Source organism: Mus musculus, chromosome 14 (assembly GCF_000001635.26).
Source record: "Mus musculus strain C57BL/6J chromosome 14, GRCm38.p6 C57BL/6J".
Lineage (NCBI taxonomy): Eukaryota > Metazoa > Chordata > Mammalia > Rodentia > Muridae > Mus > Mus musculus.
The window spans coordinates 29735533-29757866 of NC_000080.6; the positions used below are offsets into that span (position 1 = coordinate 29735533).

General features: G+C 42.9%; 1 long non-coding RNA gene and 1 other non-coding gene across 2 annotated transcripts; both read left to right on the forward strand.

The window, feature by feature from the left end:
• Positions 1–685: 685 nt before the first annotated feature.
• Gm41118 lies at positions 686–14983 on the forward strand. The gene is made up of 7 exons (XR_874482.2): positions 686–1263; positions 2836–3034; positions 6961–7100; positions 9542–9603; positions 10681–10784; positions 11028–11086; positions 14199–14983. It is a non-coding gene; the product is annotated as a predicted gene, 41118 (long non-coding RNA).
• LOC115488417 lies at positions 2663–2807 on the forward strand. The gene has a single exon (XR_003951276.1). It is a non-coding gene; the product is annotated as a small nucleolar RNA SNORA48 (small nucleolar RNA).
• Positions 14984–22334: the final 7351 nt, after the last annotated feature.

A 22334-nucleotide genomic window follows, 5' to 3' on the forward strand; every position in this document is an offset into this window, starting at 1 on the left:
TCCCCATAGCTCGACCCACCAAAATAAGAAAGTGAAAAGTCTATCTTGTGTTCTCTGGAGCATGGTCACATTCCTAGTGGCCAGCTTCCCCAGGGAGGATGAATCTTTCTCCACCTGCGCCTCCATCAGAAGCCATCAGCTGAGGAGAGCCGTGCTGCAGCAGAGGAGAAACAGGGACAGCTCTCTCACAACCATGACATGTCACTGTAATTGCTGCTGTGCTGTGGGCCATCAAGGGTGGGGCTAGCTCTCCCACACCTATGCTATTACAGGTGTGTGGGACCGTAAAAGGCAGCCTGTTTTCTGGTCGAGCAAGACTTACTCCGGAGACCCAGTAGATACTCTACAAGGGACGGAACAGTGAGCCATGCTCCCAGACAGACAGACTCCCAGCCTGACACCACAGAGCCCCCAACTCCATATTCCTGTGACTATCAGTCACACACACAAAGTCCCAAGCTCCTGATATTCTGACTACAGTTACCTGACAATAGCCAGGTATGTTCCGCCCCACAACTACCCTGCAACTGCAAGATAACCCAGCCAACTATAAAAGGGGCTGCTTGGCTCCTCCTCTCTCATTTAAGCTCTCCTTTCTCTTATTCTCATCTCTATCTCTCGTTTTTCCCCTCCCTTTCCCCCTTTCTCCACGTGGCCATGGCCGGCCTCTCCTATTCTACCTTCTCTCTTTCTCTCTGCCTTTCTTCTATAAAGCTCTAAAACCATGGACTGTCTCTGCTCATGGAGACTCGCCATGTTAGGGCAACAGAGCGGGCTTTCCTCTAAAATGCTGCATCTAACCTCCTACCAAAGAAAGGCCTTCCTGAGCTCCAGCAACAGCCATTAGCCAACCCAAGCTGCCCACTGAGCAAGCCAGACTCTCTCCTCCCCACAGTAACCTGCCAGGCCTCTCCCCCTACCCTCCCTTCGGCCCCTGGGCCAGAGTCTGTCTGAGGGCCCATTCTCAGCTCTTCCACGACATACAGGGAGGTCTGGGAGGTCTGAGCCTGAGAACCTCCTTAAGGCCCAGGGACCCCGGATTGCTCCCTCTCTACCCCCTCGGACTGGGGTTCTGTGGCTTCCCACAGTTAGACATCCATCCACCCGGGCCACATAGAGCACGGCAGTTTTCCCTGCCCCCCTTTATTTCCTGAGACACGCTGCCCGACACAGGTGCTCTGCATGGCAGCCAGCGAGGGGTGGGTGTACGTGAGATCCTGAAGGAAACGGGCAATGCAGCTGGACAAGTGACATGGAGACACGGTGGGTAAATGCTCAATACATGCATTTGCAGAACTAAGACTAAACAATATGGTCTATGGAAACACAACAGAACGCCAATATTGTTTTCCCTGGGAGTGTGGAAGGAAGGTATCTAGAGAGTATAAAGGCCAAGAAAGGGAGAGCAAATAGGAACAAGAAGTTGGCTTTCACCTCCAAACACATAACCAAAACCTAACACTTGGAGGTAATCAACCTTTGCCAGGTGTGGAAGAGCTTATGTGGAGCCTCAGACAGAAGGGACAAGGGTTTGGGACCAGCCTGAGGTAGCAAGTTCAAGGCTAGCCAGCTAGAGAGAACTTGTCTATGAAAATAAAAGTTTGAATGTTTATAAATCATACAACTCTATACGTATTTAACAGTATCCACTAAGTGCTAAAAACAAGATACTATTACTCAAAGTTAAATAAGAGGTAGAAAATGGAAGATAAGAGATCAGGAAAATCTAATCATTTTTCATCAAATATTATTAAGTAGATATACCAGGGAAATATAAATAATTATATAAATAATATAAATATATTATGAAAATATATTAAAGGCTTAAGTAGTTATAGAAAAAATTTAAATACCAAGAAGTGCACAAGAGATGGTTGAGTAGTTTAGAGGACTTTTGCTCTTGCGGATGACCCAAATTCAGTTCCAGGACCCACATGGAACCTTACAGCTCTCCATACCTCCAGTTCCAGGGCATCTGATGCTCGTTTCTGACTTCTGTGAGCACCAAGCACACATGTGGGGCATGGGCATGCATACATTCATACATTCATACATTCATACATTCATACATTCATACATTCATTCATACATTCATACATTCATACATTCATACATTCATACATTCATACATTCATACATTCATACATTCATACATTCATACATTCATACATTCATACATTCATACATACATTCATACATACATTCATACATTCATTCATACATTCATAGGCATACATGTGGGGCATGGGCATACGTACATTCAGATGAAACATGCATAGACACACAATAATAAACCCCAAAACGGTAATTCATACCTTACAGTTTTAATCAAAAGTCAAAACAAAATTTTTGATGAGTTTCAATAATTTTAATTTGGATAACCAAAAGGAATGCCTACTTGACTTTCTACTGCAGTGGCGTACTTTGAACAAGATCATTCACGGAGGGGTTTTGGTGGTGGTGGTGGTGGTGGTGGTGAGTTGTTTTTTTTTTTTTATTTTATTTTATTTTTATTTTGTTTTTTTTTTCTTCTTCTTTTCTTTCATCTGGGCAAAGAAGAGGTGGAAGGAAGCCAAGTAAAAGGAGACAACAACAAAGAAAAGGAATTGTAATTTTTTTTTTTTAATGTATGGTACAGTTTTTACCAAAATGTGTTTTTAGACGCCTAGTAGTGTTAAAGAAACACCTGGTTGGTGGTGCTGTTCTTAAATCAGTCAGGGGCGGAGCAGGTGGCAGTCCTTTGTCCATCCTAGCTTGATGTCTGTCTGTCTTGGTGGCCAAAGCTGTTTTATGCCTAGGACTCATGAAAATCCAATCCAATCCAATCCAATCCAGGCAGCATAGCCCAGAAGGAGGAAGACAGACCTGCAGACTGTCATGCCACCCACAGGCCTGTCCTCCAGTGTACAGGTGGGCCACAGAAACCTGTTTGCTGACAGGCCACATCGCATGGATGAAGTCACTCAGAAACCTGCCAGCCGAGTGGCCAGCCTATATCTGGAGCCAGCACAATGTGCAAGCACGTGGTGGTCAGGTGAGAGAGAAAGAGAAGTGGGGCAGCTTGAGCCTTATGGCGAGAGATGGAACTGGAGACGTGAGGGTGGAGAGGAGTAGCCTGCTGTGAGTGACCAGCCCTGCCATGGTTGAGGTTCTAGCCCCAGCTGATGCTGAGGGCGCTGTCTGAGTCTATGACTGCACAGTGGCAGGGGTCATTGTCAATGTTCATTCTTGCTGATATTACCACTAGAGAACATGGGGAAGTCCCTGCTCAGGGAAGCTGCTGGGGACCACCTGGATGTCCCATGCCTCTGCATAAATGGCCCTACCCCTCAATGGCTGCCATGACACTCTAGAGAGCTGACCTATCTCTCATCAGCCATATCACTTGAGTGCAGGCCTTCTGCCTTGCCCAGGGAGCACAGTGGAGCTGGCCCTGATAGCCAGGGTGTGGGTAAGCTGGCTCCAAGGGCATGAGTGTGGAAAAGCTGATCTCACCACAGGTCTGCCACGTGGTGGGACAGGTGCAGAGGTGAGACCACCACCACCACCTCCATCAGGAAAGCTGCTCACAGGGTCATGAAAGCAGGAGAGCAGGCCCTGCCCCTTGCTTGCTACGGCACTTGGGGAGAGTGTGCCCTGGACCTCACTCAACTCAGAGGGTAAGAGTGCAGGGAAACTGGCCCTGCCACTCATCTGCCAGGAGGTGTCATGGGTGTGGAGGTGATGCCCTTGCCCTTTCCCCTCACAAGCTGCAGTAATCAGGAGAACTGGCCCCAAGGGCATGAGAGTGGGGGAGCTAGCCCTGCCCCCTCATCAGCTATAGCACTCAGGAAAGCAGGCCCTGCACCTCACCTTGCAACACAATAGAACTGGCACCTGTGACCCCCAGAATTTATTTCATCTGTGAATGGTTGGATCCTGTGACAGGGCCAGTCCTGCTGTCCAAAGTTGAAGGATCTCCATGACACAGAGCAACAACAGGATAACCAGGAGGAGTCCCAATGAGGACCCAATATTCGGTGTCACAGAAGCCAGAGATCTTGAACCAGACAAATGACTCATTGCATGAACCTTTGCAAGTGAAGACATGTGGACAGAGGGGTACACTGTGGGACACACTGTGGCACACTACTGTGCGACACACTGTAACACAACCACAGCTTCCATAATGAGATGTTTTCCTATCCTTTAGGTTTGTCTCTTTGTTTGTTTGAGCAAAGGGCAGACATGAGGGGACAGGGAGGGAGCAGGGCTGAGGTGCACGATGTGACATTCACAGAGAATCAGTAAGAGGTTTTTAAGTGTTTTTAAGGGCAAGAAAGTAGCTATAAAACTACAATGGATCAGTTTGCAATGAGAACACAACTATATATTTATAATACTAAAAAAAAAAAATAGACATAAACAGAAACTAGGAGAAACAGATGTGTACAGCCACAGTGAGAGACAGTCTCACTATGGTGTTTTCAGTAAGCCAGAAATGTAAGAACAAACTAGTTCAAGATGACATAATTAATAGACAGAACTGATTAATATCCTCTTAGCATTCTATCTCCCTAATATAGAACACATTTTCATTTCAAATGTTCGTATAGAGTAACAAGTGCAAAAATAGCAGAGCCAAGGAAATGGGCCAGTGCTTCCCACTGGCTTGATAACCCAGGTCCATCCATGGGTACTGTTTCAAGGAAGGAGGGAGCTGATCACTCACATTGTCCTCTGACATACACATACACACAGACACACACACACAAACACATAAACACAATTGCACACACATGTATACACTCATATTCACATACATGCACATGCGTACACACACACATACACAAGCACAATGCAAACAGGCACACTCATGCATGTGGGGACACAACAAATAAGTAAATAAATATTCCCTGATCATAACAAGAAATAAGAAATCTAAGCAGTTCTTCCCCCTGAAAATGTAAGACTCTCTACTAACCATTCGGTATGCAAACATAATCTGCAGAATTGGGAATAAGTCTGGAATGCAGCTAAGGCTGTAATGAGAGGGAATTCTTACCTAAGTGTTCAGGGCCAATAAAAAAATGGCTGAACCTCAGCCAATGAACAGACATGTGGCTCCAAATTAGGAAAACGGCCCCATAAAGAACTGAAAGACTCATTAAGTTATAGGCTGGGCTGAAATGGCTCATGGGGGTGGAGAATGTCACTTTTCCTGAAGGATCCAAGTTTGGATCCCAGCACCCACATCAGGCAGATCACAACCTCCTGAAACTCTGGCTCCAGGGAATCTGGCTCCCTCTGCTGGGATCCCTGGGGACCATAATTATTTAATTTTAATTAATTAATAAAATTACACACACACACAGACACACACACACACACACATAGAAAGAGAGAGAAAATACCCCCAGAAACTACAGAAAGAATAATAAATATCTAGAAATAAACCTAAGAATGAAAAGCCTCAAAGGACAGAAAGGATGCCTTGAATGCAAAGAAAGGTAATTTTATCATGAAAAATATATAAATGGTATCAGTTATCTTCAAATTTACATGTTTGGAATGATTTAATCAAACATGTAAATTATTTTAGAATAGAACCTGCAGAGATCACATAGAAAAGCAAACATGCACCAGGAAATCCTAAAATCAGGATGCTAGTACACACTCAAGGAGACCAGAGAGAACCCAGTCAGATGCTGGATTCTCCTGGAGAGAGGGAACCCAAGCTGGAGCCTTCAGTTACTCAGGCACTGATGAGGCTATCTAGATTGTTATTCAGAAACATCAAGAAGGTAACCCTTTGCTGAATGCATGGAAATTATCCTATGCCCTATATTGATTCCAAAACCTTTTTATCCCTTGGAACGTGAACAACTGAGCACAGCAACGTGGTCTTTCTGTGGGGTAGGAGAGCAGCCATAGCCCTGTTTGTGCAAGCATCCCCCTGATAAATGCGTTGGACACATCACTGTGACATCAACACATCCTTCTTGGAAGTCCTAGTCTCATCTCAGGCTGGTTGAGGTTATTCTCTGTAGGAATGCCCCTGGTGCTGCTTTTGAAATGACTCCAGTTGGTGGGTTGGCAAGACAAAACATCTACGAAGTATTAAAATACATTGTCAAGCCACAATGATTGAATACAAAGATGATAGGCAAAGAGTAGACAACACACAAAGTTCTGAAATAAGCCTAATAAATCTTACATAGACCATTAGTATATGATTAAAGATGGATTTCAATTAAAGAGAAAATAACCATCCCTGGCATTGACGATTACGTTTGGTTTCATAGCACACTTGAGGATATACTTCATTTGGATATAAAATTTCAGTATAAATAAGGAACGTGGTTCCTTCCCCAGTGTACATACTAAGGGAGTATGTGTAGAAAACATGGCAAGATTCCATCTTCAAAAAGTATATTTCACAGAAGTGGGTAGCATGAGGATTGGAAGGGTGGTGGGAAGGCTGTATCCTAGCTCGCTTTCTATGGCTATGATAAACATCATGACCAATAGTAATTTGGGAAAATTAATCAAGAAAATGCCCCTACAGTCTTGTCCGCAGGCCAGTCTGATGGAAGCAACTCCTCAACTCATGTTCCCTCTTCCCAGATGATTCCATCTTGTGTTCAGTTCTTAAACAAGCATGTCAGCACACGTAGGTAGAGGAGATCAGATAAGGAGTTTGAAATAGTCAGAAGAAATAGACCCTTCTGTGCTAAGGCTCAGTACAGTCAAAGTACAGTTTATACTAATATCACAGTATTGTTTAATGTGTATGCATGTAGCATGGATGTCTAGGAGAATGCATTTGGATGTGTATGCACAAGGATGCATTCCTGTAAGTGAGTGCACATATGTGTGTCCTATGGTGTGTGTGTGTGTGTGTGTGTGTGTGTGTGTGTAGTTCAGAGGACAGCCTTGGGTGTTGGTTGAGATGGCTCTGTTTTTCTTTGCTCACCACAGCATGCACCAGGCTAGCCTTGGAGCTTCTGGAGACTCTCAGGTCTCTGCTGTCCATCTCCACACAGGAGTGACACGATTATAGACATGTGCTCGCACACCCGGTTTTCATGGGTTCTGAATCCTTACACGTGTACTACATGGTAAGTGCTTTATCCACTGAACCAACTTCCTAGCAAGGTATTTTTTGTTTATAAAGAGCCAGAAATGGATGGCTGCCTAGCACAAAGAAGTGATCAACATTTGAGAGGTTAGAATTGCTAATTACCCTAACACATTACATATGGTGGGCATGAACCAATCACCATATCACACCATACCCCACAAACATGGATATGTATAATTGAAATAAATTATTTTGAATGGAAATTTTAAAAGTTGGAAAGGGAAAGACCCATCTCACTGCTACTTGAAAGAGTTAAACTATGCAGAGAGGCTTAAAATGTCAGGAGTGTGGTTACCAAACAACAATGCAGGTAAGATGACAACAGAGCTCCATTTCCTGTTCATATCACAGAAAGCTACAAAGGACTGGTGTCACCTCACACATGGGAATAAGTTGAACTGCCTCTAGAACTCTGGCAGACCAGGCAGGGAAGAAATCTGCACCATAGATGGAAAAAGGAAAAGTAACTGAACTTCTTTTTTAATTGGGTTTTTATTTCATTTACATTTCCAATGCTATCCCAAAAGTCTCCCACACGCTCCTCCCCCCACTCCCCCACCCACCCACTCCCACTTCTTGGCCCTGGCATTCCCCTGTACTGAGGCAGATAAAGTTTGCACGACCAATGGGCCTCTCTTTCCACTGATGGCCGACTAGGCCATCTTCTGATTCATATGCAGCTAGAGACACGAGCTCCAGGGGGTACAGGTTAGTTCATAATGTTGTTCCACCTATAGGGTTGCAGATCCTTTTAGCTCCTTGGAGGGTCCTCCATTGGGGGTCCTGTGATCCATCCAATAGCTGACTGTGAGCATCCACTTCTGTGTTTGCTAGGCCCCGGCATAGTCTCACAAGAGACAGCCATATCTGGGTCCTTTCAGCAAAATCTTGCTACTGTATGCAATGGTGTCAGCGTTTGGAAGCTGATTATGGGATGGATCCCTGGATATGACAGTCTTTAGATGGTCCATCCTTTCATCTCAGCTCCAAACTTTGTCTCTGTAACTCCTTCCATGGGTGTTTTGTTCCCAATTCTAAGAAGGGGCAAAGTGTCCACACTTTGGTCTTCATTCTTCTTGAGTTTCATGAGTTTAACAAATTGTATCTTATATCTTGGATATTCTAAGTTTCTGGGCTAATATCCACTTATCAGTGAGTACATATCATGTGAGTTCTTTTGTGATTGGGTTACCTCACTCAGGATGATGCCCTCCTGGTCCATCCATTTGCCTAGGAATTTCATAAATTCATTCTTTTTAATAGCTGAGTAGTACTCCATTGTGTAAATGTACCACATTTTCTGTATCCATTCCTCTGTTGAGGGGCATCTGGGTTCTTTCCAGCTTCTGGCTATTATAAATAAGGCTGCTATGAACATAGTGGAGCATGTGTCCTTCTTACCAGTTGGAACATGACTGAACTTCTACCAGCTCCATGAGAAGTAGCAGGGACGTTCTCCTAGTGCCAGGAAGGAGCCCACCAAAGACTGGTGACGGCCCATAGCTCTGAGCAGTAGAGCATGCTAAGCCACTACAATCACAAATAAACTCTTTCCCTCCCTTCCTCCCTCCTATCCCCTCCCTCTGTCTCCCCTCTCTCCTTCTCTCTCTCTCCCTCCCTTCCTCCATCTCCTTCTCTCCTTCTCTTTCCCTCCCTGCCACCCTGTCTCTCCCTCCCTCCTCCCCTCTCTCCCTCCCTCTCCCTCCATTCTCTCCCCTTCCCCCTTCAACTCTCCTCTTTCTCTGCAGGTAGAGAAAGAGGGCTGAGGGAGATGAAAGAAATTCTATGGTACCTACAGCATTTGACAGTGAAGAGGAGGTGTCAGAAACAGCTTCATGCTGGCAAAGTCAACCATATAAATTAAATAAACAAATTCCCTGAAAATCAGCTTCATATAAAACTGACACAAGAAGAAAGAGAAAACATGAAATGCCTATATCAATGTGACAAATTGAATTTTTAATAAAACTAAGCATATAGTTTTACATATTTACATAGTTTTACACAAAATTCTACCAAAGATAAGGAAAAAAATAATTCCAACACACTTTCTTCAGAAAACAAAGGAGAAAATTCTTAACTCCTTTGATTAAACCATTACAAGGGAATTATACAACAATATCCTTTGTGAACTTAAGTTCAAAAATACCTAACAAAATGCTACAAAGTTAAATTGTTCATCTATACAAATGGGAATTATGATAAGCAAGAGTAGTTATTACTTTTGGAAAGTAATAAGAACACAATTTTTTATCATTTTGAAAAATAAGACAAAAAATTAAAAAATGTAATTTACCAGATTGACAAGGAAGAGAAGAAGGAAAGTATGATAACTCTCCTAACATCTGCAAAATAAAAGTGACACATTCAAACACAAATTCAAAATTAAAAAAAATATAACTTGAAACCTTTTAATAGATGGGATCTTCAGTGCGATAGAGATCACCTACTTCAACCCTTGCAGGATCAGCACAGTGAAGGTAAGGCTGGTCACACCTTCCCTGTCACTGGCACAAATATGGCCGCAGATTCCCATCATTTCAATGTAAAGTTACACTGTCTGTCTAAGTTAGGGTTTTATTGCTGTGAGCAGACACCACAACCAAGGCAAATCTTTTTTTTTTCCCCAAGGCAATTCTTAAGGTCAACATTTAACTGGGGCTAGCTTACAAACTCAGAGGTTCAGTCCATTATCATCAAGGTGGGAGCATGACAGCATCCAGGCAGGCATGGTGCAGGAGGAGCTGAGAGTTCTACATCTTCATCTGAAGGTGACTAGGAGAAGATGGGCTTCTGGGCAGCTAGGATGAGGGTCTTAATGCCCATGCCCACAGTGGCACACTTCCTCCAACAACAAGGCCACACCTACTATTACAAGGCCACACCTCCAAATATTGCCACTCCCTGGGTGAAACCACCACACTATTAATCTTATTCAACTTTGCTAGACTGGGGAGGAAGGAAGACAGTGCTCGTTATTTGCAAATGACATGGTTGTGTACACAGAAAAGCCTATAAAATATACAAAGCTGTACATACATGTTTTGTAGATTATACACATATAAGCATATACCAGACAGACAGACAGACAGACAGACAGACAGACAGACAGACAGAGACAGAATATGCCAGGTGTGTTGGTGCATGCCTACAATTCCAGCACTCAGGAGACTGTGACAGGAGGATTAGAGTTCATCGGCTGTATGCCCAGACCCAAATATGCTCCTACTCTAGAAGAGAATCACACAAGCATCCATTAACAAATCTTTGGATAAACAAATGATAAGCTATATTCTTATAACAAAACACAACCCTGCACTAAAGAGCTAAGCAGCATAAATGGATTTCCAAAGTACTGCGTCAGAGTTTATTCTATAAAGAACCCCAAATATGCCAAGTTTAAAATCTAGTCTGTGGTAGCATCCAGTGCCTGGGCAGTTGGGGAATGGTGGGTGACTGACTTTACCATATGCAAAGCCACTGTCTGGGTTGACAGAAATGCTTTAAGGTTTTTTTTTTGGGGGGGTTGTTTGTTTGTTTGTTTGTTTGTTTTTTAGGTGATACTAAAAAAAAAAAGAGGTGGTCAAACCTCCGAAAAGAACCCCACCACTTTAGCTCTTCCACTTCAGCTCTTTGTTATTTGCAAAGACGCCTCATTATGGTGAGTTTAATGGTAACTTGCCACAAATTAGGATGGCCTGAGTGGGGAGCCTTTTCAGAATTGTCCAGATTGCCTTTTGGGAAGATTGTAACTGCTGGCAGTTCAGATGAAAAGGGCGGGTGGCAGAAGGACGGTGACACACTGTTTGTCCTCCTGCTCTTCCTTCTTGCCTCAGAACTGCTTGAGAACTCCCTGTTGCTACAGCTGTGGGACCCTTCTCTGATTCTTCTATTCTTCTGATAGCAGAACCTGTGCTTCCAGGCTTCCATCTGAGGACCAGTGACTCTTCAGGAACACTACAGGTTAGAGACATCAGATGGAGACGGCAGAGGCCTGTGCACTGAGCTACTTACTGGGTTCTTAGATGTGATTCAGCTATGGGTGCTAATTTAATGTAAGCTGAATTAATAAATTCACATACACATACACACACACACACACACACACACACACACACACCCCATTGGTGTCACTCCTCTAGAGAACCCTAATTAATACATGCCTTGATTTCCAAACATTCACAACTATTAGATTTCTTTGTATAATATCTATGCCCAGTAATAATATTGTCTTCAATAGTGCCAATGAATGGACTGTCTTGCTTTATGGTAATTGCTATTTTATATCATAACTTCATATAACTCTATAGATGTAATCAATTACAATAGTAAGCTGTAAAGCACCTTAAAATGACAATCTCTCAGACAGAGGGCTAATGACCTGTCCCCCCCTGGGCATGGTAGAACACACCTTTAATCCCACGCTCAGGAGGCAGAATCAAGTGGATCTCTGTGAGTTCCAGGCCAACCGACTGTATGTGTAAAATTGCAGATCAGCTAAGACTATATAGTATGACTCTGTCTCAATAAAAGAAATAGGCTCGATGGCTTAGTGGGTAGGAACAATTATTGCTCTTACAGAGGATCCTGTTCAGCTCTCAGAACCCCCATAGCAGCTCACACTTTTTTGTAACTTCTGTTTGAGGGACTCTGGTGCCTTCTCTTGGCGTCTACCAGTTCCTTTGTACACGCGTTGTACATAGACTCATGCAAGCACATACACACATACACATAAAGCTTTAATAAATAAAAAATGAAGAATTATTAAAAGTTTAATTTTACCATATAATGAATTATCAAATACATAGAGCTTTACCTCTGGGGTAAACTGTTTCATTGTAAGTGGCTTCTACTCTTGTGTGTGGCCACTTTACCTACTTTTCACTTCATGTCTGTTGGTGGCCTGAAAAAGAGGAAAAGGAGATGGGGCAGGGAATAGATATCTTCTTTTGTTCAAAGAAAAGTATGAACTAAAAATACCAAACTATCAATAATGCAAATGATGCTGTGGGAGCCATCCTAAGAGACTCTCTGTTTTCTAGGATGAACATATATCTCTTGCTCTTTGTGTATAGGAGATGCTGCAATGCAAATGAGAACTATTTCTGGGGAACCTATTACACTTACAAAGTACTTTAAATAATTTTCATGGAGCTCAATTTATGAGTCAAAATTTTATTCCTTCAACAGGCAACGGTTTTATTATTCATTGGTCCCACCCACAGAACATGGGAGAATTAAGAGAGCTTCGTGAGCTTTTTACTTATAAATGTTGCATAATTTCATATTCCGATAGCATGGAATATTTTTAAAGCTCATTTAAATCTACCTCAGTTATATTTGGAGTTTTCTTCTATAATAGTCATTAAAAATGGGGACTGTGATGGGTCCTAAAAGTAGATAATGGAGAAAAAGAATTCACTAGCAATGTATTTGTTCTTTAAAAAAAAAAAATCCTGTATTGTAAAATGCTTCAAACACACATAGAGTTGTCCACTGAATCGTGTATAACTATCACCTGGACTTAAATATTTTGCAGTACTTCACCCATATGTTTAATGTGTATGGGTGTTTTGCCTGCATGTAGGTCTGTGTACCTCTTACATCCTGCCTAAATTTGCTTTCTACCACTGTGATAAAACGCCACGACCAAAACAAAGTGGGGAGGAATGGATCGATTTCATCTTACACTTCCATGTCTCAGTCGACCATTAAAGGAAGTCAGGCAGGAAGTGAAGCAAAGAAAATGGAGCAATGCTGCTTACTGGCTTTCTCCTCAGAGCTCTCTCAGCTTGCTTTCTTATAGGCCCCAGAACCAACTGCCCAGGGATGGTGCCACTCACACTGAGCTGGACCCTGCCAGGTCAACTTCCTGCCTCCCGGGTAGGCCTACAGGCCAATCTTATAGAGATTTTCTCAGTTGTGGTTCCCTCCTCTCAAACGACTCTAGCTTGTGTCAGTTTAGAAAAAACGAAGAAAACCAAGCTAAACCAAACACATCGCAAGTGCCTGTGGGGGTCAGATCCCCTGGGACTGGATTTACTGACAGTTAGGAGCTGACATGTGGATGCTGGGACTCAAACCCTGGTCCTTAGGATGAGCAGCCACTGGCCCACTCAGCGGCTCTCAATACTTCATTTCTTTAAAACCATAAATCAGTTCGCTCCTGCCTGTAATCCCAGCATTTAGGATGCTGAAGCAAGAAGATCAGAAGTTTGAAACCAGCCTGGGTTATAAAGTGATACTCTGTCAAAAAAAAAAAAAACAAAAAAACAGACCCCCCAAAAAAAAACCAGACCCCCCCAAAAAAAGACAAAAAAACAAAAACAAAATAAAAACAAAAAACAAACAAAAACAAGCATATATACAAACACACATACAAAAAATAGCAAATTCGACATTGTGATATTTCATCAATAAGTGTCTCAACATACTTTCTAAAAGATAAAGACACCTTATAGACCCATAAAACTGCATTTTACACCTAGGAAAAGTCCAAGTGATTTCTCAATATTGTCTAATGCTTAGCTTAAATCAGAGTCCAATTTCTCCCATCTATTCCCAAAATGCTTCTTCTTCTTCTTTTTTTTTTTTTTTTTTTTTTTTTTTTGGTAGTTCTTTATCCAAAGAAGAATCTATGAGTCTATGAGGTTCAAGTGACCTTTTGCTTTGAAAACCCTGATTTCTGAGTCTAGAGCAGTTGCTATAGGCCCATCTCTCATCCTCTCCCTCCCATTATCCTTCATTCTTAACATTCTCACTGAAATTGTTAACCTTTAGAGTGTCTCCTGAAAACATAAAGATGGGTTTGTGAACAATACCAAAAATCTCATTGCAATAAAACACCATCTCTAAACACATCGGCAGACTCAGATATTTTAACATCAAATTGTCACACAGGGATATCAAAGCCATAACAAAGAGGGGAGGGGACGGAGAGCTCACATAGGACTGGGAAGCTAGCGAGCAGTGGACAGATCTGGATCTCCTTATAAGTCCTGATTCAAGAAATTTGCCTCGTCCTCTGATGCTCTCAACCTGGAACTGACATCACAATTTCCCTTCTGGCCTGCAGGAACACCAGCTTAATGTAGCTTGCAGGAAGCCTGACTACAGAGAGCTTTATCACCACAGAAGGAGGTAAAATGTGAAAGACAGCATTCTCTTTGCAGGAGGTCCATCTGATCACAGACAACAGAGAGAACAGAGAACACAAAGAGCTACTGGCGCTTATGGATAACCAGAACTAAGAGAAGCTATTCACTGGACTCCAATTTCCAAGTCTCATTTTTTGGTTGGCTTTGTTTGATTTTTGGTTTGGTTTGGTTTGGTTTTTCAAGACAGGGTTTCTCTGTGTCCTGAATTGTCCTGAACTCAATTTGTAGACCAGGCTGGCCTCTGCCTGCCTCTTCCTCCTAAGTGCTGGGATAAAAGCCATGTGCCACTGCACCCAGCAAGTCTCATTTCTTATATAATTAAGTTATATTAGGATGCTCCACCACCAGAAGTTACCCAGCTAAATCAGTTACTTCTTTTTTGATGTGACCAAATGCCTGATAGAAACAACTAGTTTTATACTAACTTGACACAAGATACAGTCCTTTAAAAGAGGCCAGCCCTCAATTGAGAAAATGTCCCTACCATAGTAGTTTGTGAGGCATTATTTTGAACGATGTTGAAAAATCCAACTCACTGTGAGTAGAGCCATCCCTGGGCTGGTGGTCCTGGGTTCTATAAAAAAGCAGGCTGAGCAAGCCATGGGGAATAAGCCAGTAAGCAGCATCCCTCCAGGGCCTCCAGGTTCCTCTAATGGAATGTGACTTTAGAGTTGTAAGCTGAAATAAACCCTTTTCTCCCCAAGTTGTTTATGGTCATGTTGTTTTATAACAGCAATAGAAACCCTAAGCAAGACAACACTTGAAGGAAAACAAGATTTATTCTGGCTCATGGATTCAGAGGGTTTAGTCCATGGTGGCTTGATCTGTGTACTTGGGAAGAACATCATGGTGGTGGGAGAGTGTGGTGTGTGGTGTGTGGTGTGTGGTGTGTGGTGTGTGGTAGGGAACATTATTTACTTCATGGACAAAAGGAAACACAGAGAAGTGGGGGAGGGGAGAAAAGTTGAAGGAACTGGGGACCAGGTATAACCTTCAAAGGCATTCCTCTAATAATTTTTTTTTACTCTAACTAGACCTTACATCTGAAAGTTCCCTTAACCTTACCACTCTCAGATAAGGACCTAGCATTGAACATGGGGACATCATGTGGGTATATTTCATATTTAAACCAGAACACTTGCTTTTATATTTCCCTGAGAATTCCGTTAAACCATAAATTCTTCACTGAGTTAATTAGCTAATAAAGCCTCCTTCCCCCAGCTTGTTATGATAGTATGTCTCTGTCAACTCAATGGCCTCAGAATTTTCTATCATTGAACAGCAATCACAAAGGAGACAAATATTAAGTATAATAAGTGGGGTGTTGCTAGGGTAACTTTTATAAGGTGCAATCAAGAAAGTATTCTATTAGAGAAGAAGGAATCCTTAAGTAACTACCACACAACTGAGCATCTTGTGGCAGGGTCATCTGCTGACACTTTCCTATACTTGTCTCTAGGTTCTGGGAAAGGATGGTGTTTTCCTTGCTAGGCCTATGTCACTCCCTTCCTCCCTCCCTCACGTCTGAGGTTGGAGGTCAAGTCAATATCATCCATGCCTACATCTAAGAACAGTGAACTGAGCAGTCCTCAAGGGAAATCAGACAGCAGTAACCATCAGAACACTAGACTAGAAAACCCAACCGCTGGGTACCTGTAGATTCAGGGACCCAGACATGGGGAACGGGGGTGGCCATAGATGTGAATCCCTTCCTTACATTCAATGCCTGGACTCCTAAAAGTTTGTAGCTAGCTACCCTTAACTCTTGCATTTATTGTATAGAGGAAATCATTTGTGCAATGTGTGGAAGTTTCATCTGTCAATAAAAGGCTGTTGACCTATGAGCTCAGGCAGGAAACGGGCAGGTGGAAGTTCCTAGAGGGAGAGAGGATTGTGGGATAGAATTGAAGGTACAGGAGATTTGACATAAAAATTGATGGAGACAGACACATGAAACTGGAGGAGAGGGAACTTGCCATTCAGCATTCATAGAATAGAATAAACAGTATGACTGAGTTACAAGCTAGTTAGGGAACAAGCCGTAGCTTATCACCTAAATATCTGTTCGTATGTAAGAAATATCAGTCATTATTTCAGGGAACTTGGGCATGGGTAGAAAGCCCACAGGTACATGATGTGTCTGCAGGCCCATTGGGCAAAGCCCACAGGTACATATTGGGTCTGCAGGCCCATTGGACAATGATCCTACTGTATCTTCTCTCCCACACGGAAAGCACTCTCATGCTTAATGCATTGTTAAATTCTTTCTTGGAGGGACACTAGTAAAAGAATCCTCTGGTCCCCACCCCTTAGAATCCTGTCAGACTTTAGCATCCATGGTGATGGAGTCAAGCCATAATGGAGAAAATCATGGCTTTCATGGTTTGGTGCTCTTAGACGCTGGGAGAAAACATCAGAATTTCTCAATGAAAGAAGAAATGGAGGAAAGTAGTTTTCAAATCACTAAGCTAACTTGACTTTCCACTAAGAAGAGATCCCTGTTGCTGGTGGAATCCTTGCCCAGGATACTCAAAGCCCATATCCCATCTCCATCACACCACCCCTTCCCCAAACCACTGTGTCAAAAGAAGAGAGATCTTTAGCCCAGAGGGTACCCCACCCTCTTAACCCAGAGGGTACCCCACCCTCTTAACCCAGAGGGTACCCCACCCTCTTAACCCAGAGGGTACCCCACCCTCTTAACCCAGAGGGTACCCCACCCTCTTAACCCAGAGGGTACCCCACCCTGTTTGTGGTTCTTGTCTTTTCTTCCCCTTGAGCAGGTAGCTCAGGGGTAGAAGCCAAACTCTATAAGCAGGGTGAAGGCCAACATGAAGTTCCTCCTCTGGCCCTCACACAATCAGAACCCCTTAAAGCCTTCCGGGGAAGACAGACCGCATGTGTGCTCAGAGATGCGCAGCAACCGCCGAAGGATAATAAATAAGAGAATAAAAGGAAAAAAAGAGTAACATTTGCAAGTGAATTTATGTTTATACAAAATATTTGTGGAAACATGCCTTTCCACTTAGGAGACTCTGCTAATCCATCACGGTGACAGTAATGTTGCAAGAGGCAAAGCCGTCAGCCGGTGACCATTACTTTTTAATAGACCACTCCATTTTCAGCAATCACACTAACAAAATTGGAACAGCCCAGTGTGCTTGTAGGAGATGCAAGCTGGCAAAAGCTCCCAGGAAGCTCCCTTCTGCAGCAGGGGACATGCTCCCGGTAGTCTAGACGCATGGCAGGAGGGATGCATTGAGGAAACACCTCATATGCAGATTCTTCCAGGCCCTGACCCAGATCTGTTTGAGGCTGGCATGCTTGTAGCAACGGAGTTGTCTTTGCTCTCTGAAAGCTGGTCTCATTTTGCAAAGAAAGGCTAATTCCAGGGCTGGGTGCATAGCTTTCACTTTCAGATTATATAAGATACTAAAAATGCACAGAATTTGGATTTGCATATGTAAACTATGATTAAAAAGCTTACCAGTGGTATTAGGTGAGAGCTTTCTTAAAGGCATTATTAAAGTTTCTGATGCATTTGTCTCTATGCCAGAATATCATTCATGCATTCATTCATTCATTCATTCACCCCTTTGACTGCCTTCTAGCAGGAGGAAACTGTGCCTGGGCTATAAGATGTGGGTGTTTATAACCCATGGTCCTGGCTTGCATATGAAACACAGCCATGCTAAACATCACAAATAATGTGAAGCCAAAGCACAAGCAAGCAACCACAGGGGCATAAAGAAGTTGGTAATCTAGACTGGTGGTGACAGCACACACCTTTAATCCCAGCACTTGAGAGACAGAGACAGGCAGATCTTTTGAATTTGAGACCAGCCTGGTCTACAGAGTGAGTTCCAGGACAGCCAGGACTGAACAAACAGATCCTGTCTTGAAGAAAGAAAGAAAGAGAGAGAGAGAGAGAGAGAGAGAGAGAGGGATGGATGGAGGGAAGGAGGGAAGGAATTGGCAATTTGTAAAGGCAATGGCTATATAAGCCTGACAGCCTTAGTCAGAGCCCCAGAAAACAGAGGAGAAGAAGAAAATGTATTCTAGTGAGTTGTCCTCTTACCTCCGCCTGTGCACTGTGCACATGCGTGCCCACACTCGGATGTCATCTATACATTCTCATACACACACTTGAAAAGATTTTTAAACTTCATAAGACTAGAGACAAATTTGAAGGGGGGAAATTGGGGTGGGAGGACTTCATCTTAAAGGATAGCTATGTCACTCTATCATTATTTATTGTTATTACTGTTGCTGCTGTTGTTATTGTTGCTATTTTCCCTTGTTACCTAATTTCAAAAGTAATGCCTTTATAGAAAATATGCAAAAACCACAATGCAAATATAACTATCATTGTTATTTTTGTTTCTCCAGGAATATTTTTTTTTCAAAATGCAGTTATACCTCATGATCGCAACCTATTTAATCTAATACTTTGTATATATGTGTTAATGTGTGTGTAAATGTGTGTTTGTGTAAATATTATCAAGGAGCTAGAACATATAGAAGTCCTAGATAGTTGGTTAACAAAACAAAACAAAACAAAACAGAAAAAAAAAAAAAAGGTTACAGGTAATAATTGGTCACCAATATGGCATAGCAGGGAGAGGCGCTGCTGCCAAAGCTGATAACCTGAATTTGATCCCCAGGACCCACGGGGGAAGGGGAGAATTGAGTCATCCAATGTTGTCCTCTGACCTCCATTTGCATGCTGCAATACATACACTACATACATACATACATACATACATACATACATACATGAAACAAACCAATAAATAAATATTTTTAAATAGCAGGTCATGTGAAGAATCAAATATAAGAAAAAAAGATATGGGGCAAATCTTATTTTACCTCACAACCATATGCTGTCACTTGCCACTCTCCTGACAAAAGCTTCTTCTGTCCTGACAGTGCTGAGGGGACCGTCTCCTAATGTGCCGTGCAAAAAGTACAAATTTTGAATTCTCTAATATGGAGCAAAGATTTAGAGCTATCCTTGGAGCATTGTGAATACAAAGATCTGCCTAATTTTAATTACCTCCCAGTCTTGGGTAGTGTTAACTGTCAACTTGACAGAATCTAGAATCTCCTGGGAGATGGGCTTCTAGGTGTGCTGTTGGGATTATCTTGACTATAGTAATTGAGGTCAGAAGACCTGCTCACTGGGCTGGACCATTCCCTGACAGGGGATGCTGATGTATAAAATGGAGACATTGTGTGCTAGTGTGTGTTCATGCTACTATGTGTCCACCCCATTCTGCTCTCTGATTATGAATGAGGCATGATTAGCTGCTTCAAGGCCCCTTCTGCCTTGTCTTCTCAGATATGGTATACTGTACCTTGAATGGCAATTGTCCAGCTCTTTTGAAAGTTCAATTCCGTCTTTGTGGAACAGCTCTCTTTATGTTGACACTCATCTGTCCCCCTGTTGGCAAAGTACTGAGATAAAGATAAGTGCATAATTATAGCCAACTCAGTTATCTGTCAGTATATCTGGAAGTGGTAGACTCAATCAGGCAGAGGAGAGAAGGCTGTATACAAGTCACCAGCAGCCAGCACACTCAGTCTGCTGTGGACATCAGTCGAAGTGATTGATGGCCAGTCTTGTCAACTTGACAGTACTTAGCATCAACCCACTAGACAGGTGTCTGAGACTGTAAGGGCATCTCAGAGAGGATTAGGAGGAAATACCCGCCCTCGCAGTGGATGGCACCTTCTGATTATCCTTTTCTTCCTGAACGCACGTGTCTCTGGCTGCCGTGATACTCCTTCATTGGCAGTACTGACCTAGCTTCTATCTCATATGGACTGAACGTTGGTGACTCTCCGGAATCTTCCAGCACTGTTTGGGATTTCTGGGATATCTAGCTGTGGACTGTTCAGCTAGTAGGTTTTCTGCCCCTTCAGAGTACAGATGACCATTGCAGAGAGACCTAGGCCTGTCTCAAAAACCCAACTAGTAAGCCCCCTTCACAAAAATCTACATATTCTATTGATTCTGTTCCTTTTCCATCCATGCCTACTACAGTTAGCTACTGTTATTAGCATACATTGTTAATATGAAACAACAGGTTTCACGTGGACATTTTCACACATGTCGAGAACACACTTAGAGGATATTTACCCAGAGTACCTCTCTCACTTTTGGTTGGCCCATTTTATCTTCCCAAATAATAATCCCCCTTTTATTTTTATGTCTTCTTTTTTATTTTTCACGATAATATTTGGGAAGGGGGTACACAGGTGTCACAACACTCAAGTGGAAATCATGAATAGCTTGCTGGGGTCAGTTTGGTTTCCCCACAGTGGAGGTTATAAGGATGAGATTCAGGTAGCCAGGCTTGGCAGCAAGTGCCTTTACTCACAGGACAAGCTAGCAGCCTGTATTCTCAAGTATTTTTAAATCTAGATTCCACATGTGAGACAACACATATATTTGTTTTTCAAAGACTGGCTTATTCTGCTTAGCATGATGATCTCGAGTCCTGTCTAATTCCTTGCACGCAACTTGGTCTTGCTTTAAAGCTAAATGACAGATCTGTATCTACACCAAAGGGCACTTAGGCTATTATGAACAGCACATGGCAAACAGTTGTGTGCACGCATGGCTGGCTGTAACTCCTCCAAGCATACACTCAATGCTAAAACTTCAGTCTGCAATTTTCACACACGACCTCTCCAAGTCAAGCAAGGGGGTCATATTCTCTTAGTACCTTGTCTTGCTGCTGTGACGAATGCCTGACAGAAGCCACCTAAGGTCTGGGAGCCTGAGTGAAAAAGCTGACAGCTTCCTGTGACCTATGGACTCGGCACTGTGCAGGACATTCTTCCACAAGGTGGCCTCCTAGGAAGAACTAATAAACTATGATGACTGAATGAACTCGAAAGCAAGGACATGAAGGGAATGCCCTGGTGTGTCCACACTATCTCTCTAGGAAATGCCTGGGGGGAGGGGGTTATTCATGGCTCTTTTCGCTAGACCAAAGATGATAAGATATAACACCAGGTATATTCCCTCAATGTACCTGTCATTGCTTAAACCAACTGTAAATGCTGTCTCATGTTTTGCTTGCTTGAATAATAAAAATAGGAAGTCCTTTGTCTGCACTACTCTTGAGTACAAATGCCTAGAGTCTCCCAGTCACCCATGCAGGTCTTTGGTATATTCTTCAATTCGAGGAGACTTAGCCTCCCTGACCATGGGATGGGATGACATCAAGGAACATAAGCTATTTTGGCTTAGAGTTCTAGGGTACCATTGTCCATAACAGTCAAGAAAGCAGGAGGTAGGAGTTGAAGTCATTGGTTGATCACATTGTGTCCACAGTCAGGAAGCAGAGATGAATGCAATCAATGTTTAGCTCCGTTTCTCCTTTTTTATTTGGTCTGAGAGCCCAACGCACCATCAAGTATTGTCTGTTTATCATGGGTATTCCCACTGCAGGTAACCTAATCTAGATAATCCCTTATAGACATGCCCAGAGATGTGTTTCCACAGAACTTCTAAATCCCATCAGGTTGACAATCGAGGTTAACCATCACTGGGCAGTGGTGGCACACGCCTTTAATCCCAGCTCTCAGAGGCAGAGGCAGGTGGATCTCTGTGAGTTCGAGCCATCCTGGTCTACAGAATGAGTTCCAGGACAGCCAGGGCTACACAGAGAAACCCCATCTTTATTGAAAAAAAAAAAGCAATTTCTATTTCATATAGTAAAGCTCTCCTAGTCAATGTTACTTTTCTATTATCACCAACAGTTTAAAACAGTATCCACACTAGCCTCACAATTCTATTGACCAGAAGCCCAAGTTTGTCTGCTTAAAGTCTCTCAAGGATGAAGTCAAAGTGCTGACCAACTGAGTTTTTATCTCCAAGGCTCAGGGAACACTTAACTTCCATAATTTCAGGTTGTTGGTAGAACTGAACCGCCAGACTGGTAAACCTGAGGCCATGATGTCTTTCTTGGCTGTCAACATGGGTCCACTCTCAGTCCCTAAATGCTACCTGCAGCCAGCCTTTGGTATCTGGCCTCTCCAGC